This window comes from Colobus angolensis, unplaced genomic scaffold (assembly GCF_000951035.1).
Source record: "Colobus angolensis palliatus isolate OR3802 unplaced genomic scaffold, Cang.pa_1.0 Scaffold463, whole genome shotgun sequence".
NCBI classification, from domain to species: domain Eukaryota; kingdom Metazoa; phylum Chordata; class Mammalia; order Primates; family Cercopithecidae; genus Colobus; species Colobus angolensis.
This window is the reverse complement of record NW_012118077.1, coordinates 818,998-834,389: the sequence shown is the minus strand read 5'-3', so window position 1 is coordinate 834,389 and position 15,392 is coordinate 818,998. Positions and strand designations below refer to the sequence as shown.

The 15,392-nt window shown below is 37.3% G+C and overlaps 1 protein-coding gene across 4 annotated transcripts in view; it reads left to right on the top strand.

The window, feature by feature from the left end:
• Positions 1-15,392, top strand: part of MBNL3 (muscleblind-like splicing regulator 3) — a 111,821-nt gene that overhangs the window by 64,081 nt on the left and 32,348 nt on the right. Inside the window, exon 1 of one of the 4 annotated variants that reach the window (XM_011958254.1) lies at positions 12,731-12,750. The exons of the other annotated variants lie outside the window; for them this stretch is intronic. The gene's annotated coding sequence lies outside the window, so the exon portion shown is untranslated. Of the gene's footprint in view, positions 1-12,730; positions 12,751-15,392 lie in introns of those variants that run through there. 4 annotated transcript variants of the gene reach the window in all.

The window sequence follows — 15,392 nt, the reverse complement described above, 5'->3', positions numbered from 1 at the left end:
TCAAATATAGATGAAAATTGTATACACCCATGTGCCAACTTTCCTCACTCAACCAGATTTTAACCTAGATTTGATGGCCTACAGATTGCTGATATTTGCAAATTTAATTCCATCCCTTAGCATTATAGAAATGATATTTGGCTAAATGCTGTTGGATACTCCCCAACTGTTACATTTTGCATGCTTTTACCTTATATATGGATTTTTTAAAAAAAATTACTTAGTGGCCATTGTTAAGTGTTATTTTTAAAATAATCAGTGTGATTATGTAGTAATAGTCTAGCATTTTTTTGTCTTAAAATGTTTAAAGTTGAATTTTACAGCAGATGGGTAGCTTGCAAATCAAGGTATTCTTGGAAGCATAATGAGTGCTAATAAGGTGATTCTGAATCAAGTATGAGCTCATAATCTTCAAAAAGGGATTTTGTGAAAAAGGTGACTGCCTAGTTCAAAAAAATATATATTTAAAGTTTATTAAAGAACTCTTGTTCTAAATATACAATGACATTTTCAAAGTCCAAAAAGTTTGAACATAGAAAGACAAAGAAATATTATAATAGAGAGAGCCCATGAATTAACACTTAAAAAACCCCACAATAACTGTAATTTAGTCCAAGCAATATGCTTTTAAAAGAAATGGGAGAAATAATAAGAAAGTAATTTCAACATGGAAGTTTAAGAAAGGATCTCTAGGCTCATGTACTGTATCTTGGAGTTTGCATAGTCAGCCCAGTCTCTTAGACTTTCTCCATGTTCATCTCCATTCCTGGATAGTGATTGCTGGTTTTCTGAACAGGCGATCCTTAGGTCTTGGTGCAATCCTTAGTAACCAAGATATGATTCAGGTTTGGACAACTGACTCTGCTTTCAAAAACAGGCAAGGTGTCTGGAACATTTGAGAAAAGTGTTTCAACAACAACAACAAAAAACCTTAAAATGATTTTTAAATATTTAGCAGCATTCAGCTGGTGTCAACATTTGGCAATGATTTCCATAATTGTGACTTGCATATTTTAATAGGCAACTGACAGATAAAACAGAACCAAGACTGTCTCCCCCTTTTTCCAAATTCTTGAGGCCTCACTTTAGTGGCATGTGACATTTACTCATCTTTGAAATGATAAAACATTTAAACATGTTTCACTTATTTCTCCCCAGATTTTCCTATTGTCCGACTAAAGAAATACCTTTAAAAAGTGGCATTGCTTCCAAGTCAGAGATTAAAAAAAAAAAAAAAAAAAAACAGAAGGAAAGAAGGAAGGAGGAAAGGAGGGAAGGAGTGAGTGAAGAAAGAAAGCAATTAGGAGACACCCATTGAGAAAGGCTTTTCATTCTGAAATACTTCAGCTCCAATAATAATGTATTTGTAACAAAAACATAAGGAAAGTGTAATGAATAGAGTAACATACTCACGAAAAGAGGGTAATATAAGAGAGTAGGATTCCTCCACGCCCAAGAGAGAATTATTTCTGCCATTTTTATCACATATTTTTCATTATAAACTCCTCTGCTTTCGTTGAAGCAAAAATGAATAGCTGTGATTAATTATGGCCCAGAGAAGTCTCATTCTCCCCATGGAACTTGCTCTTCCTCATTTTCAACAGCACCACTAAACATGCACCACTAGTTACCTTTGATCTCCCTACTGTTCACAACCTCCAAGCAGGCGTCAAGTCCTAGGTCCCCCGCCAGCACAACTACTCATGCCTCTGTAGTTATGGGAGAGAGAAGATTTGTAAACTCCTTGTGGGCAGTTTCCATGGCATAATCTTTTTCATTTCTTCCACAGTATCTAGCACAAGTTTTTACTTTTATGCAAGAGAGGTATTAAACAGTATGCCTTCTTTTATCAGACTACAGGAGCAAATGCAATTCAGTACATTTTCCTATTTACTGTGGTTGCCAGAAAGCTCACAGCTATGTTTTGGGCCCAGCTGCAGCAATTAAACTTACTCTAGAATTTTGAGGTTTTAGCTGCAGCAATTAACCTTAGTCTAGAATTTTGAAGTTTTTGATACAATTATCTCCATTGTTCCACCTTCCCCATTATATTAGTCTTTACAGTTACTGTAATAATCTTACTGCAAAAATATCTTTCTTGAAGGTCATTTTGAAGCCTTTTGGGAAGAATGTAATTGTCTAAGTGGTAAGAGAGCAAGTCAACAAGAGAAGGGGCTAATTCCATTTCTGCATTTCTTATTTGCAGCTTGTAAGGCTATCTGAGTGATTTTCATTTGGACATGTTAATGTATTCCAGGAATTCCAGTATGGTTAACTGGGGGCCTCAGTTTAAAATGGGCTTCCAGTGATACTCAGAAGTAAACCAAATGCAGCTGGGGCTACTTGTAAAACAGAAAGGAATAAATAACAAATACTTGACACTCCTTAGATGTTCACTTTTTTTCATTAGGAAAAAAGTAGAAAGGGTTGTATGAGATGTGTTTTTTCCTTACTTCCTCGCTGCAGGGTGCAATTGATGAACTTGTATTCAGTGCTTGTTTTGAAGTTTAGTAATCTATTGATACTTAAGCTTTTGATCGTCTGTGCTGAAATGCTGTGGTCAGCATTACATTGTTTGCCTAATCGATGTGGAAAGTATTTTCCTCCTTTTAGCTTGTCTTTTTTCTAGGTATCTTTTTTTTAGGGGTGAGGAGAAGGGGTAATGTTCTCAAATGATTGAGATTTCTGTAGTGAGTAAAGGTGTGAGTTTATTGGAGAGCTGAGGGGCAGTTTTTCAAGAATCCTTTATTCGTTCAAATTTGAGTACATAGCAAACATTTAGAAAACACTCTGGAAATGTTTATAGAGCAAATGTAAGCAACATACAACACAGAGCTCTCATATACATACTTACCATCATAACTAGTAGCCCTACTTTGTAAACAGAAAATGAATGTGTTTCCCAGGAGTAGTAGAATAGATTTTGAGAAGGCCAATCCTTCTTCATGACCTAGACCGGCCTTCTTTTACGTGGCTGCTAACATCATTACTGATGTCAGAGATGTAGAATTAAGGTGTCCAGATTCCTTCAGTATGACCTTTTGGAAACTGAATTATCAGTGCCATAAGAAAATGCTTAGCAAATAACTAAATCCATTGTCAGATAGGACAATATTCCCTTAGAGCAGGTGTTCTCAAAAGTGTGGCAGATGGACTAGCAACATCAACTTCACCTGGATGCATTTAGAAATGTAAATTCTCACCTCACCCACACCTACTGAATCAGAAACTCTGTGGGGAGGCCTGACACTTTCTGTTTCAAGAAACTCTCCTGGTAATTGTGGCAAACGCTGAAGTTTGGGAACCATTAGTTTAGAGAAAACGATAATTGGTTTAGCAGGGTGTCAATTAAGGATGATGTTTCAAAGCTTCATAATTCTCAGGACTCTGTGTTGTTCCTCCAATGCCTCTTCCTTCCTCACCACTTGTTCAACGGCCCTTTCTTGATATATATTCAGATCTGTTGGAAGGGAAATGATGTGTATTCTGGAAAACTAATGTTTCTTTCGGAGACCTATTATATTTTCCCTCCAAGGAGCATCACATTGCTTTTTAGCTGATAAAAGGCTCAGAGAAGTATTGCATGAAAGACAGTTTAGTTCTGTTAACTGCGTGTTAGTGCAGTTTAGTTCTGTTTAACCCAAGAATTTCTCTAAATCCTTTGATCATAGAACCCTGTCTTTGTGGAGCATAGAGAAACTTATGGAATATTATATAACAGGTAATTGGGCAAGAATCATGCTGATGTCTAAATGTGTGGAACCCAAAAGAAATGAAGTTATTTTAATTATTTGCCTATTTATAACCCTTTGAAAGGATTAGTGACTTTTTTGTACCCCAAAAGGTGTATTGTAGGTGTTGCTAGCTGCCACATGTGGACCTTCAAATTTTCGTATGTAGCAACTGTGAGAACAAAAGGGTGTGTGTATGTATATACACACACACACACACACACACAGTATATTCAGACATTTCACATTTATATGAGTCAATATTCACTTCCATAAGGTTAGCCTATTAAAATGAAAAATCAGAAAAATGAAAAATTGGCTCAAACATCTATAAACAGTTTTCTAACGAGATTCGATTTTATTATTTTACCAATTTATTTAAATGATGTTTAAAATCACTTTGCTACAATTTTTTAAAAATATTTTAAGCACCATTAACATCTTTTATAGTCTCTTATTTGACTTTGTCTTTCTAACTTACCAGGAAAAAGTGACTTGCCTGGTTTCTTGTTATCATTTTAATATATGTTATAAGTAAAATATAACAGTACCCATGGCCAAATTAGAATAAAAATAGTACCAACTAGAGTGTGATGCTCCATGCTTTTTTATATAATACAAATGGCTTTGAATGTTTTATTCATTATGATTTTAAAGTGGATGTTCGTTACGCTAAATCTTAAAGAAGCTTGTGATGGTAAAAGAGTGTCTCTTGACTAGATAAACTAGTCTCCTAAGTAGGCACTGGCTTATTACCATTTGAAAAGGAACAATAATTCTTTTCTCCTTTTAGTTATTTATGAGGATGAAATTAAAACTTGGATATGCTTCTTTATCCTCTGCCTTTCCACCTAGAATACTACTAAGTTGTGGGAACAGCAACTGTTTGACAATAATATCCATTTCTAATAAGGAAGTGTCCTCAGTTTCCTAACATTATACATATACAAATTCCCTCCCTAGGCACATAGTAATTTATATTACTCATATAATTGGTAATTACTCTATGATAATATATTACCTCTTTTAGGGAAGTAAAATGATTTAAAGTAGTTATAATCTGTCAAAGTTATTATACTTAATTCTCGGGAAATATTTTAGTTCTGTTGTAAAGAACTAATAAAGAAAAATATATTTTTTACATTTTGTACTGATTTTACTTCCAAAACATACTAAATTTTACTTTGTTCCTTTATTCTTTCAAAGCACCTAGAAAGTATGTAGGGGCAGAAATTATTTCTAGAGAAGCTAGCACAATTGGAAAATAATTTACTGATGATCTAAAAGTAATTAGAATTAAGGCCACTTGAATCTCAGCTTAGTACTCTTTCTAATAAAATACTGTATTCCCATTAAAACTTAAATTCATTTCTTCTTGGGAACAAATACATCAGAGGACAGAGTATGAACAGCCTGTGACCTGCTTCCAAAAGAGTTGATTCACGTAACAGTGGATTTATTTGTTGTTGTTATTATTTTCCCTATTATCTTGTCTTTAGAAGTATTAGTATACTTTTGGATTCTACATCCTCAGTTGTCTAGTCACCTTTTTTTTTTTTTTTTTTTTTTTGAGACACGGTCTCACTCTGTTGCCCAGGCTGGAGTGCAGTGGCAAGATCATGGTGAGAGACAGGACTAGCTGGATTTCCTAGGCCAACTAAGAATCCTTAAGCTTAGCTGAGAAGATGACCACATCCACCTTTAAACAGGGGGCTTGCAACTTAGCTCACACCTAATCAATCAGGTAGTAAAGAGAGCTCACTAAAATGCTAATTAGGCAAAAACAGGAGGTAAAGAAATAGCCAATCATCTATCGCCTGAGAGCACAGGGGGAGGGACAATGATCGGGATATAAACCCAGGCATTCCAGCTGGCAACAGCAACCCCCTTTGGGTCCCCTCCCATTTTATGGGAGCTCTGTTTTCACTCTAATAAATCTTGGTACTGCACACTCTTCTGGTCCATGTTTGTTATGGCTTGAGCTGAGCTTTCACTCGTCATCTACCACTGTTGTTTGCTGCCATTGCAGACCCGCCGCCGCAGACCCAATGCTGACTTCCACCCCTCCAGATCCAGCAGAGTGTCCACTGCACTCCTGGTCCAGCGAGGCACCCATTGCCTCTCCCAGTCGGGCTAAAGGCTTGCCATTGTTCCTGCATGGCTAAGTGCTCAGGTTCGTCCTAATCAAGCTGAACTAGTCGCTGGGTTTCGAGGTTCTCTTCCATGATCCACGGCTTCTATTAGAGCTATAATACTCACCACATGGCCCAAGATTCCATTCCTTGGAATCCATGAGGCCAAGAACCCCAAGTCAGAGAATAAGAGGCTTGCCACCATCTTGGAAGTGGCCCACCACCATCTTGGAAGCTCTAAGAACAAGGATACCTGGTAACAATGACTCACTGCAGCCTCAACCTCCTGGGCTCAGGTGATCCTCTCACCTCAGCCTCCCGAGTAGCTAGGACAGCAGGCATGTGCCACCACACCCAGCTAATGTGTGTGTGTGTGTGTATATTTGTTTTTAGTAGAGATGGAATTTCACCATGTTGCCCAGGCTGGTCTCGAACTCCTGTGCTCAAGCAATCCTCCACCTCAGCCTCTCAGCCTCCCAAAGTGCTAGGATTACAGGCGTGAGCCACCGCACCCAGCTCACTTTTTATATAACAGGCAGATTATCTACTGTCATCATCAAAATGTCTATAACCCTTCATTTTAAAAAGCTGTGGAGAAACCTAAGTGATAAATCACAGAATAGAATTGGTATGTTTATCTTATTGGCATGTTTACATGATGTAGCCACATATTAATTTGTGTTTGAAACCCTTTAGTTTTATTTTGTGAATAATGTTTGCTTAACCAAAAATAAGTTGCCAATAAAGAAAAGAAAAGAAAGAAAAAAACTTGTACATTTGAAGCACTGAAAAAGTCAAACCCTAGTGCCTAGGCCCACAGATCATCACCTCCACTTTGCAGTATCTCAAAATATATCTACTTTACAGTCATTTAACTAAAACCTCCTCTGAAACTGAGCTTTCGGTGGGGTAGTCTTTTGTGAAATGGTGTGTGCAGTTCATGTGCGTTCTCATTTGCCTTTGTCCTTACGGGAATGAAATGCTTCAGAAGAACACTTTGTACCATTTTGTGTTAAGGTTGATCTTTTCTCATCATTTGGAGACTTTCTCTGCTTTGTGATAGTGTCAAACCTACAGCACTCACTTGTCATCTGAGTAAACTTGCTTCTGAACGGCACTATGGTGTTTTTAAAAGATTCTTCTCTTAGGGTGGTGATGATAGTCATGAAGTTCACAGACCACCTCTTTCATTGAGACCTACTTCCATCGGTTCTCAGTCTCCATGGGATATTGCTAGACTGTTACTTCTGTCAACTCACGGCCATTTATGCTTAAGCCCTCATGACCCAACTCCTGATAATTGGACATTGCTTCTTCCAAACCAACTAGCAAAATGCTACTGTGCAAACATTTACTAAAAAGCTGTGTTAACAGATAACATGTTTATGCTAATTGTTCTGCTTCAGGAATTATGGAAGGCTATTTCTAACATTTGATTACCTAGGGCCAGGTGCAGTGGCCCTCGCCTATAATCCCTAGCACTTTGAGAGGCTGAGGCAGGTGGATTGCTTGAGCCCAGGAGTTCTAGACCAACATGGGTAAACCCCGTCGTTACAAAAAATACAAAAATTACCTGGGCGTGGTGATGTGCACCTGTAGTCCCAGCTACTCGGGACACTGAGGTGGGAGGATTACCTCAGCCTGGGGAAGTTGAGGTTACATTGAGCTGTGATGGTGCCACTGCACTCCAGCCTGGGCAACAGAGTGAAACCCTATCTAAAAAAAACAAAAAACAAACAAAACAAAACAACCACATACACGCACCTCAGTTGCCTTGTCTTATTCATTCTCAAGTCATTCAAGATCCCTGGGTTTTGAACAAAATAAATTTGCCATAAATTTGGGCTAGTAACTAGTGTCTTGACATACCTAACAGCCAGTTGATATGCAGTCTTTGTTATAATCTTAGAGGGTAAGTGGTGGCCTAGACAGTATAAATATTTGAACCAGCTCATTCCTCTATTTAGAACTATCACAGTATTATGAAGCAAAGTATCCTGATTGAGTATGAGCTCTGGACACAGAGCACACGGGTTCAAATCCCAGCTCTGCTACTTATTAGTTATGTCAGCTTGAGCATGCTTTTTCACTTCTCAGTGCCCCCGTTTCCTCAATTGTGAAGATTAAATGAGATAATGCATATAAAGTACTTTGAACAATGCCTGGCATGTGGTAAATCCACAATAAAGTTAGCCATTAATATTCAGGTAGACATGGTGTGAAAAAATTGAAACCAGTTTACAGTATTCTAAAAATCTCTCAAATTAGTTTTGCTTTTTTATGACGTTTTGTTTTTAAAATTAGTTTATGTTTTATGACTACTTTCATGATATTAATAGAAAATATAATTTTACAGGGGCCTCAACCTGGTGTCTAAATGTGTATCAACAATTGTCTCATGCCAAGTAACATGAGCTAAAGCTGTATATACAAATATCTGCAGCTTATTCATAAGTGATCTGAATTAGTTAACATCAAAAGGGTCATTTGACCTTATATGCAAGAGTCTAGTATACCAAGTCAATGCAAAACATGAAACAATGTAAAACCAAATTAATAGACTAGTTATCTTTAGTAGAAAGATGAGTGTAAAAGATTAGCACACTGATGTTTTACACTACGTAGTTTCTTTCGTTCTATCCACTTTGTCAAAATCTTTGAGAATGGAATTTGATTTACCTTATATAACAGACATAAACTGACTTTTTTTTCAGAAAGACATGTTTTCTGAGGTTTTCTAATTTTATCTTGATTTTGAGGAAAAGCACAATGGAGCTAGAGTAGATTTATTTTATTTATTTTTCCTCACCAAAATAAGGATTCTGCTAATTAAAAGGCAGTGACTAGAATATCACCATGGCCTGAATGACCCCAGAAATCTTTTTGTGCTTAATATAAAGGATGCACATTTTTAATGAACACTACATCCTTAGACATATACTACTCTTTTAATAAGTCTTATTCCAGCTGTTTAAATTGACTAAGGGAGTACAGTTCATAGATTTTGAAGCTAACTAATTAACTCTGTTCTTTGCTTTATTTTTTTCTTGTTTTGGGTGTGGAGATATGCATCCTTTGGCAGTGGTCATATTTCAACTTCTTCTCTGTAAGACCATGAGACATTTATGGTTGAGGCATTGATTTATTTTAAAGCAAAAAGCCTCCCTTTATCACTATTTTCTTTAACCCCATTTCTAGTTACATTGTTTGTGGAGGGCCTTGTTTAGTTCTTTAAATACTGGGAACAGTTTCATCATCATTAAATATTAACTGCTCACTGGAAGCAGAAGGTGAGCTTAATTAAGGTTGCAGTATTTACTAAATTAGACTGTGAGAGGAGCATTTTAAGACACACACATATATGAAAGAGAGAGAGAGAAAGAAAAAGAAAAATAAAGTAATCTCAGCAGTTTCTTTAGAGCTTTGTCAACTGTGTTCACATATCTGAAACATTTCATCCCAAATGAAAGTTACATTTTGGATGAAACTTAACATACTTGGTAGATATTCATGCCAGGCAGAATAGATCTTTATTTTTAGAAGAGAAAGCATTTGTATCAATACCTTGTTTTCATGTCTGTAGAACAAAAATAAACAGTAAGTTGGCCTAATTTTCAGACACTTTTTAAAAGAATCACTTGGCTAAAAATGCCACTTAAATACATGATACATTTAGAGTCTGGAATTTTCCCTGGGCATATGCCTGGTACTCTAAACCACATACAATTGTGTTTTATTTTTAATTAGTAATTATTATGGGAACATAATAGTTGTGCATATTTGTGAGATTCATGTGATATTTTGATACAGGCATACAATGTGTAATGATCAAATCAGGGTAATTGGGATATCTATCACCTCAAACCTTTATCATTTCTTTGTGTTAGGAACATTCCAATCCTACTCTTTTAGTTATTTTAAAATATACAATAAATTGTTATTAACTGTAGTCACCCTATTGTGCTACTGAATACTAGACCTTATTCCTTTTATCTAACTGTATTTTGTACCCATTAACCATCCCCTCCTTATAAGCCCTTGCTAACTACCCTTTCTAGCCTCTGGCAACAAGATCATTCCACTCTCTATCTCTATGGGTTCAGTGTTTTTTTGTTTTGTTTTTTTCTCTCGCATATGAGCAGTATTGATCTTTCTGTGCCTGGCGTATTTCACTTAACATAATGTTCTCCAGTTCCAATCATGCTGTTGCAAATGACAGGATTTTGTTCTTCTTTATGGTTCAATAATCAATTGTGTATATGTACCACATGTTCTTTATCCATTCTTCCGTTGATGGAAACTTAAATTGATTCCATATCTGGGTCATTGTGAATAATGCTGTAATAAACACAGGGGTGCATCTCTTTGAAATACTGTTTTCCTTTCTTTAGGACAGATACCTAGCAGTGGGATTGCTGGATCGTATCATAGTTCTATTTTTAGTTTTTTGGAGAACCGTCATACTGTTTTTTTTTTTTTTTTTTTTTCAGTGGCTGTGCTAATTTACATTCTCACCAACAGTTGCCTACTTTCCTACAATTTTAATAACAACTTGGCACAAAGGTTTCAGTAGAACTTTTGGTGATGAAATGTATACTTTCCCTAACAAAATATAAACTTAGTCCATGCCTCAAAAGTATTTTAATGGCAGTCCATGTCACCAAGTAAAAACTTTCTGCATGGAAATTCCATTTTTGGTGTTAGGTTGGTAGTAGGGTAGGAGTGTGAGGAAAATGCTTATTATAAAGTGGAGACATTTGACCGCATTGGGGGATTGAAACATAATTTCACACAGACTAATTCACCCTGCAAACAATCATTTTGATACCATGTTTTACATTTCTTTATCTGAAAGAAGATTCATGTTTAACAAAAGAGGAACTGATTTTCATCTTTGTACTGCTAATTTCAAAATGCAGAGGTAAATCAATAGCTATATCTACCCTTTAAATAAAGTTTGAGTGGAGAGATATGTGGCTGGCTATAAAGACATAATTATTTAATTTATTCTGAGCAGCACATTGAGCCCTGCAAAGATAAATTGTTTAAATCTGAACAATAATCAGTGCCTTTCTCACCTTATACTCTTCATAAATTTGTAAGATATTTTTGCAAATTAAATTCTTCTTTGAAACTTTTCATTTTACTTAGAGACAGGAAATTTAATTTTGCCAAGTGGAAACCCCAAGGTTTAAGATTGGTGCAAAACTAAAACCATTTGGAGGTGAGGAGATTGCCCAATACCTTCTGACTTCCCAGGTTTCAAGACAGCGAAAACTCACTTGAGACCCTTAAGTCATGGAAAGCCTAAAATAATTAGCATGGTTTCAAGGGGCAGAAGTCACAATGTAGGAAAGCCAGTTAGGCAGAGAAGGCTTGACGTTCTTATTTCAGAAGTTCCTTGACTAAAGCCTTCAAATGAAAGAAGAACCCACGGCAACCATTTGGAAAGATCTGACGAAACTTACAGCTTTGAAAAAGGGGTGTTGGGAAGATGATTGTGGGATGTTACTTTGAAATAATAGGAAAATATCCATCTTGTTAGCTCTTGGGAGATCAGGGGTGGGCAAAAATGGCATTTCAACAGAAGAGCCATTTTTGAGGAGTTCACTCTGTTTTTCTATTTAAGAGAGAAATCAAAATGAAAATACGAAGGAAAACTAACTTGACCTGTAAAACACCATACAACTTGGTTTAAGCTTTAGTTTCTTTACCTTTAGAATGAGGAAGTTGGATTAGATCAGTATTTTCCTAAGGGTGTACTAAAGAGAGATGTTAACGGTAATATGTTGAAAAAAGGGGGGATGGTTTGTGAGTTAAACAATGTTGGGAAATGCTGGGTTAACAAAGGTAACCAGGTTTCTTTACTTTAGGACATGTGAGAGCCTTTATCATACTCTTGTGTATTGTCAGCCTACAAGAGAGGAATATAAAGTGACATTTCTTATACCTAATTGACCAGTGAACCCAGCATTTGAGGTTCCTCTCTTGGTATTAGTTGTCTGTGGTACACACTCTGGCAAATGCTGGACTAAATGATCTCTAAGAGCCTTTCCAGCTTTACTATTTGATCTTTCTATGATATGTCCATAAACATATAAACTTCCCCAGAGCAGTACAATTTTACTACTTCTGACCTTACTAATTCTTAATCTTTGATCATTCCAATGAAAGAGTCTGCATTCTTAATGAAAAAATAAATTCAGGACTGTGTCTGGCAATTGCTTAAATGTTCACGATTGTAATGTGAGGCTATTATGGATTGCCATTTTTCTTGAATATATTATTTGGTTCATTAGAATTAGCCATACCTCTCTACTTTGCGCTCTCTTTTAATGTGAGTAATCAAGTATTGACTGAAAAAGATATCTATGCAAATAATGGCTATTCATCTGCATGCTGTGAATCTGTACCTTTATAGCGCTTATGTGTGCATATAGAAACACGATGCTAAGCAGTTATTTCCCTGCACTTTAATGATTGACTTTTACTCAAATTTGAGTATTCCAAAGACAGGGCTGAAGGAAAAAAAAAAAAAAAAAGATTAACCACCCCTCACCTCTGCACACACAAATAAAAATCTTAAAAAACTTAAAAGCCTCATCTTTATGTAACACTTCATATACTCAAAAATCTGTTCTGTAAAATCGGAGTTATGGGTTAGGCAGGTGTTGGTCACACACCATCCCCCTCTTCATCCTAGCCTAAAGGGGGAGCTCCAGGGGACATCGAGGGTATTTAAATATACTGTTGCGCCACCGGTGGGTGGGAAGGTGGAGTGGCTGCCAGGGTAGCGAGCCGTGTGAAGCTTTTGGTGGGAGGAGCTATGGATCAAAAATTGCTGTCTCCAACAGTCAACTTCCTTAAATTTCCTTGCAGCTGATCAGGTAAGCTGGGGCTGAGAGTGCCTTCTACTTTACTCTGGGCAAATGAAGGCCTGGGAGAGCCTGGGCTGATTCCATGTAGAGGGCTGCTAAGAATCTTAAGGTAAAGAGGTAAAATGGGTTTTCAAGGATTTGCCTTTATTGAGCTCAAGTCATCAAGGCAGAAGAACAGAGCGGGAGAGGGCTGCCAGATAACATATTGTATGGGGCATACTTCTACTAAAAATGTACATATATACACTAGATATTACAAATGAAAAAAAAAAAAAAAAAAATTCACTGTTTATCTGAAATTCAAATTTACCTGGGAGTCCTGCATATTTATTTGATAAACCTAGCATCTCTAGAGAGGATCCTAAGCAGAAGCCCTAGCTGGGGAATAAAGGGGGCAAGCAGCTGGTACCCTCTTTGTCCTGACTTCGAAATCGTTGTGGCAAGTGAGTGGATGGGGTGTCCAGAAAAAGGAGATAAAGAAGCCTAGGACCAGGAGATTTGACTAATGGGTCAGAGAGAAGCACCCCTTTATGTTCTTAATGAAGTCTGTGTAGAAGGAGATGTTTGAAATTATATGATTTTATGTGTGTTTTATTTCTTGGAGTAACAAATTCAGTACCATTACTTTTTCTCTCCCTTTTTTTCCATTCTTGATGACAGTTTATGTTGGCAGCTATCAGCTGCTCTAAAGACAGCGTCTAGGAATACTTTGCATCAGGAATGCCTTCTGACTTTTGATAACTTGGTACCAATGTGCTTCGTTGTGTTTGGGTTTTAATTTTATTCTGGTTGGCTGGTTTGTAAATAGATGATGCATTTTTGATGAGCTTATTATTGACCATTCAGTTAATATTTTTCTACAGCTATGGACGGTATTCGATGAGAACCAAGGTAAAAAGTGTGTAAGTGGGGTGGAATAGGGCAGGAAGTAGATTTGGGTTATTAGTGAGGCAGGCTTGCTTTCACTGTGAACAGCTTCTGGGATTTTTAGTGTTATTTGCTGTTCAAAAAGTTTCTAAGAAAAAGATCAAGCTCATGATCATTTGAAAATAAATGTTTAATGTAAACAAAGCTAAGCGTGGGTCATGAAGTAAAGCAGCAAACATTTTTCTTGTAAGAAGGCATATGCATTAGAGAGCCACAAGAAGGCCCCACCTGCTGTGATTTTCCTAAAGCCACCTTTGTCTTAGTAGCTTCAGGGAATTTGACTTGCGGCTTGTTCAGAGAAATTCAGGATGGGGGTGGGGCAGTTGGAGAACGCAGTTTTTTTCTAAACTGACCCTGGAAATGCAGGGCCCTCCTGGGCAGGCCCAGGTGCTGATTAGATATGGATCTGCTGCTGGCTCCTTTATTCGTCCGGTGGGGCCCTATATCCTGAGGGTTTTTGTGGCCAGAGACCCCTTGGAATCAGACCAGAGTTTGTGTCTGTGGGCCTCATGGATTCATGTCACTACTGGTTAAGTTATACTAAATTATCAGGATGTTTCAGCTGTAATGGTCACATATTCCTCAGGGTCTATATTCATAGGAAAAAAAAAAAAGTTAGGAACTAGCTATTTTCTGGACCTGAATAGAATAACGGTTCATTTGGAACAGACAACCAGGAGCAGCCTCAGTCATGTGTTGACTATTGTTCTCTTCTTGGAGGGAGAAGAAAGAACTTGTGAAAGAAAAATAACAAGAGAAGCACTTAGGCTTCTAATGCAGACTTAGTGTTATGCCCTATAAAATTATTCTCACAAAGTTCAACAAACGTGTATGGCGGGGCGACTATTCATCAGGCACACACACACATCCCTGGAGATTGAAAGTGGAGGAAGATGTAGTTCTGCCGCTATACATACTCAAAGTCTAATAGAGGAGACAAGCATGCAAACAATTTATCGACATACACAGCGATAAGAGCTACGATAAAACTGAGTACAAGGTGCAGTTGGAAGCACAAAAAAGGGAGAGATAAATGGAGGCAGGAGTGGAGAGATGGTTCCAGGAAAATCTTTACAGAGGAAAAGTCATTTGAACTGAGAATCCATATTGGGTAGTGAAAGTCTGGAAACTTGGCTTATGTGCTTACTGAGCTGCTTATGAATCAGGACAAGTCACCTCACCCCTTTGGCCTTCACATTCTCTGTAAGATAAAGGGGCACAAGATGTTCCCTACAATCCGATTCAGCCCTAAACTGTTTCCCTCCTGGGAATCAAATGATCTTAGTGGGCTATTTCAGAACAAAAGTGTGATTGTTGAGCCCAGTACTCCCTTTGTCATTGGGAGATCAAAATGTAAAAGTTCTCTGGAGGCAGATAGGCAAGAAAATTCTTCTGCTCTCCCCCCAGCTTCTCGTCTATTCAAACTTATTATCTGGTTTGCACCAAAGTCATTGCCCTGTGTATGTGTGTATGGGATGTGTCAAGAAAACAGAGTTGGAACAGCATGAAGAAGGTGGGTACAGTGCTGGCTGCAGTGGTAGGGGGTACTTGGCTGGCCCTCTCCATAGGGGTCGACGTTCAGCCTCATTAATTTTGCCTTCATTATATTTAAGAAATGGTTTATCAAAGACTTTTCCCTCTAAATTTCTTGCCTGCATCTCACATTTAACTTAAAAGTTATATGCAGAATTTTAAGGCTGCTCTTTGTGCATTTATATCAATAT